Below are 6,000 nucleotides of genomic sequence, written 5' to 3'. Positions count from 1 at the left end.
ACGGGCTCAGCTTCAGGAAGAAAGATTTTTATTCCAAGAATAGATTTACCACCTCTGAATGCGGGAATACCATTCGTTCTTAAATGGAGGCAATTTTCTCTAAATTTAGCCTCCTCTGTCGCAATGAAGAAGCCATCAGGACAAACTTTAAAGTTGCGATGAATTTTCTTATTCCAGTGTTTTGGACAGTTGTACGTAGCGTTTACAAGAGTACCTACTCAGATCCATAGACTTCAAAGTACAACTCCAAGCTAAAACTGCACTCAATACGGTTTGTAAGGAAATCCATATGTATAAAATAACATGTCCTGACTGACTGACTGACTCATCGTCGCCGAGCCAAAACCACTGGACATAAAGAAATAAAATTTTGCGCATGCATTTATATTAGAGTGTAGGTGCTCACTAAGGGAGGATGTTTGGATATCCCGTCGCAAAGGGGGGTGAAAAAGGGGAGTGAAATGTTTAAATATAATCTATATCTCAAAAACTTAAAAATGTACAGACGTAAAAATTGGTATTTGGAATCTCCTTCAAAAATAAAGAAAAATGTGTTTTTGTGTTTTCGGAAAATCCCATTAAGAGGGGTGAAAAAGGTGTTGAATACCTTTTATGAGGGTACTTATATCTCAAAAACTATAGATGTTACAGACATGAAAATTGGTATTTGGAATCTCCATTAAAAATAAAGAAAAACGCATTGTTTTGCTTTTTGGAAAATCCTATTAATGGGGGTGAATAGGAGTGACAAAGGGGGTGAATTAAAAAAAAGATATATATCTACAGTATATCTCAGAAACTTAAAACGTTAAAAATGTGAAAATTGGTATTTGGAATCTCCTGTAAAATTAAAGAAACATAGATAATTTGCTTTTGGAAAATCCACTTAACGGGAACTGGAGACGAGGGGTGAATTTTTAAAATGAACATATCTACAGTGTGACGGTGTGTGCACCAGATAGCACCACAAGGACTGTGCCGGATTGACAACAGGAGAATTTGAGATTTTAAAACGGAAAAACTGCAAACTCCTTTGGCTATGTGAGAAAGGTAAACTATTACTCACTTCCCCGCAGGAAAGGGAAATAAAAGAAGTTATCTCAGAAAATAAGAAGGAAAAGATCGACGAGATGGCTAACATGCTTATGACAAAAATGGCACTCGTCCTAGAAGCACAGCTCCAACAAGTGGATTATTTCGAAAACAACAGGAAACGACTAAACTATGCCAGAGCAGTCTCTCAAACTTCAACAACAAGCGAAGACATAACGAGCACACATCCAACAGTCATTCCAGAACCCAATAATAATTAAGGAATCTGAAAGAACTGAAACACCTAAAGACAAACACCAAAGAGAAGGAACTAGACAACGAAGAGATGGATCAGTCATCAGAGGGACCAGAACCGATGAGGACTTCAATTTAAAATCAGTACAAGCATGGCTATATGTAGGAAGCATTCACTACAGCGCGGAAGAAGAAACTCTCGAAAACTTTCTGAGGAAAACTGGCATAACTAGTGACATTCAATGTGAAATGCTGGAAACAAAATGGATAAATAAGTCGTTTGAACTTGGCCTCTCCTTGGGAGAACTCGACAAAGTAAAATCACCAGGTTTCTGGCCAAAAGTAATAATAATCAGGAGGTTCAATTTTCGCTGAGAAAGGCGAGTTGGGGTCGATCAGTGCAGAAGATGAACCAGCAAAGGCTAAGAACACAAGTCTACTTAAAATAAACGTCATGCTATGGAACGTAGAAGGCTTACGAAAACTAATCGAAACAACACCTGATAACTTACGGAACGGACTCGGTGTAATAATTACCACGGAAACAACGATCACAGAAAATTTAGACACACCGATACCTCACTACTACAGAAAACGTGCACTAGCAACCCAAAAGGGCCGGGGAAGACCAGAACGAGGCATATCCTGCTTCTATAATGATAAAATAGGAGTAATCAAAGAAGTCAACATGGAAGAAAATACAACTGTCGTGGAAACAGCAAACTTATCATTCGTAGGAATTTATATCAGCCCTGCAGAAACAGTGGATGACGCGCTTGAGCAAGTCATTAGGGCAATAACATATGTAGCAAGGGAAGAGAACGTTATAATGACCGGCGACCTGAACTGCAGACTCGACAAGCCGAACAACAGAACGGATCTCTTCTTGGAAATCTTAGCAGCGGAAGGATACAATCTGATCAATTAATCGTACCGAATGGGACAAGCACTATCGATCTCATCTTCTACCGAGACAAAGGTATCACCTTTATGGATCACCAAGTAGTAAAACGACAAAATATCTCAGTACTCAAGAAACATTTACCAATCTGGGCCTATGCGACTTTCAGAATAAGAAAAAAACTGCCAACACAAGAAAAAACAATCACAAACAGGATCAAGAAAACTAGACGTTGATAAACTACAGGCAAACCGAACGAAGATAGAAATAACCTCACAGCTCAATGAAGCAGGCCAAACAGATTCTTCACTAGAAATTATCCACCACTACATTAGAAACGCCATGATACCCAAAACAGAACGGACGTCCAAAATTTGGTTTGAAGAACGAAGGAAAACACTTCAACTACTGCGCCAAGCCAGACAACAAACGAACATATCAAACCTTCAAATGTACGCCCATGAAAGAAAACTCTACAAGCATTCTGTTAGCTCTAAAGAAATCAGCATATATTAAAGACCACGCAAGGACGTAAGCTAAGGAAGCTCTGAAAGACCCCTACATAGCCTTAAAAAAAGTACAAAATCAATCAAATCATATAACCATCGAATCTTGAGAAAACCACTTCACAACAATTCTCAACAAAGAAAACAAAACATGGGCTCTCGATATCAGAGAACAGAACAATACAACAATATCTGCAATAACCCTTAGATAGTAAAACAGTCTGTATTTACCATGAAAAAGTGGAAGGCTGCAGGATCCAACAGGATAGGTCTATATACTGAAAAATTACAAGACTCCCTAGAAATACTAGGTCCCATATGGACAAAGCTCTTCAATAGATGCCTAGCAACGGGCTTTATCCCAGATAGTTGCAGGCAATCACATATGAAAATCCTTCATAATGGAAAAGGAGAAACCGATGATGAAAATTCATACAGAGGAATAGCGTTAGAGAGCAACTCCTTCAAGATTTATACAAGAATCCTCACCCGGCAACTTGAGAGGGAAACTGAAATCCACATTCCGGAGTAGCAATTTGGATTCAGGAAAGGTAGAGGGACCCTGCACGCAATCGCAAATCTACTAAACAACTTACACGAGGCATTAAGGCACAGAGGAGGAAAACTCCATGTTGTCTTCATTGATTAACTTATACGAAAGCCCTCGACTTCCTAAACAGAGTCAAGTTAATAAAGAAGCTAGAACACATGATTGGAAAAAATAACCCGCTGGTCACTGCAATAAATAATTTTCTAGCATTCGTTTAAATCGAGGACGGTGTAGCAACCTCGTTCCCCATCACATAGACAAATGGAGTTCTCCAGGGTGATCCAATAAGTCCAGTCTTATTAAATATCGCCACAGCAGATCTAACAAAGATAATACAGAACTCTCCAGTCGTGTTATACGCCTATTCTGACGACATGATACTAGGCTCCAGAAACTGGGAGGTCTTCCAGGAAGCAACGGTTAAGTTACAGATCTGGGCTGACAAAGTGACCTACAGTTAAATAAGGACAAAACTGTTAACAAGACTTCGAAAAGGAGGAAGAGTTGCTGCTCAAGACAAAATCACGTTTTCAGGACAGACCTTGAAAAGAGTTGGTAATTTCCGATACCTCGGCATCACTCCTCAGTCTAATGGAATCTCTTACAGAATACACGTCAGAGAAAGAACAGTAGCAACTATACGAGAGATCTACAACATAGAAAACCCCACCATGATCTCACTAGAAACTTCTCTTCCGCAGCAAAATTCTCCCTACTCTTACTTATGGTATTTATCTAATTTAAAACCACCTTACAATGAGCGACTTAGAAACCCTAGAAAGAGTAAAAGCCAGATTCCTGAAAAGAATACTGGGGATAGTAAAAGCAGCGCCGTCTAGCGTATATGCTTGCAAAAGAACGCTTTTTCATAGAAGATTTGAGGTACATCCTACAGCTACCATCTACGCCACAAGCAGAAGAAGTCCTCAGGAAAAGAAGAACCGAGCTCGATAGCTGCAGTCGCTTAAGTGCGACCAGTATCCAGTAATCGAGAGATAGTGGGTTCGAACCCCACTGTCGGCAGCCCTGAAGATGGTTTTCCGTGGTTCCCATTTTCACACCAGGCAAATGCCGGGGCTGTACCTTAATTAAGGTCACGGACGCTTCCTTCCACTTCCTAGGCCTTTACTTTCCCATCGTCGCCATAAGACATATCTGTGTCGGTGCGACGTAAAGCAAATAGCATCAGGAAAATGAGACAAAAACAAGAAGAAATATGGCCGGAATTTTTCACAACAGAGGCCATGCTAGCTAGACTGAAGATGGAGTGAACCAAACCAGGTGTTGCGCTGTAGGCTACCACAACAAGACTATCTGTACGAGGATTTCATCATAAATTGTGCATGAAAACATACTTCCATGACCCAAGTGAAGACTGCTTATGCAAATTATGCAACAAAGTGTGTGAGTGATATCACTTTACAATTTGTGCAAAGAGATATAAGACTCGGAATGAATATAGCAAAGAATATTTTTTTTAATCTCTTTGATCAATGTATACTGATTTTATGCACGTTTGTGCGCTCTTTCCTTAATAATAATAATATTCGGTACAAGCTACATTCAGCTCCGCCTACTTGTAGGCCTACGACACGCTGCTCACCTCACGATGCGAGGACAACGCTCTTGAGATCTCTCGAAATTTCTCCCGAGGAACAGTACTTGCGCTAGAAATCTCGAGATCCCGTCTCAGACTGCTCATCACTACACCGTAGCGGTGAATGTAATACCAACAAGAATGCTCGCCTGCTTGCGGCAAGAACACTTGAGACCAGTTATTCCGTTGTTTTAGTTAACGTACCGGTAGTTTCAAAAAATTTACCATTGTAATAATACCATTATTTGTTTTACGTTCTTCTAATTGCTAAACATTTTGAATAACACTTAGTTCCGCTTGATTTCATTGTCTTGTTACATTTGAACATCCCCAAATGTCTCCAATCTCAACGTGAATCGACCTGCTATCTTGCTAACAGGGAATCATTGTTCTTACCCATTCTCTTATCAACGTAGCCAAGTGTTTTAACACGACTTTCGTCGTAGAACTGCGAAAATGCAGATGTGAGTAAAAATCCTGGCATATACGTACAACCACTACCCACAGCATGGTCTTCCAAGAAAATGTTCAATCTCTACAGAACAGTATCTTCTTTGATATCCAAAGATCACACTTGAACCACACAAATAATTAACTATAGACCAACAGATTAATGCCGATTATCAGACAAGTACTTCCTCCTCTGTGGTGTAGTGGTTAATATGATTAGCTGCCACCCCGCGGAGGTCCGGCTCTGCCACGAAATTGGGACTGGAACGGGGTCCACTTGGGAGCTCACTGAATAGAGGGGGTTCGATTCCCACCTCAGTCATCCTCGAAGTGGTTTTCCATTGTTTCCCACTTCTCCACGCAAATGCCGGGATGGTACCTAAATGCCATAGCCTCTTCTTTGCCTATCCCTTCCAATCTTCCCAACCTCCACAAGGGCTCTGTCGAGCAGATGAGGCCACCTGGGTAACGTACTGGTCCTCCTTCCAAGTTGTATCCTGAACCAACCAAACAACCAAATGTCTCGCGTTCCAGGACACTGCCCGTGAGGCGGTAGAGGTGGGATCCCTCGCCGAGTCCGGGGGAAAAAGCAACTCTGGACGGTAAAGGGATTAAATAAAGAAATACGTAGTACAGTCATTAAGTTCTGAGACTTGACGCCTGGAGGATAGGCACCCGCACGACTCAGTATGTTGCACACGATGCCGCA

Source organism: Anabrus simplex, chromosome 5 (assembly GCF_040414725.1).
Source record: "Anabrus simplex isolate iqAnaSimp1 chromosome 5, ASM4041472v1, whole genome shotgun sequence".
Classification (NCBI taxonomy): Eukaryota; Metazoa; Arthropoda; class Insecta; order Orthoptera; family Tettigoniidae; genus Anabrus; species Anabrus simplex.
Note: the sequence above shows the minus strand (reverse complement) of the source record.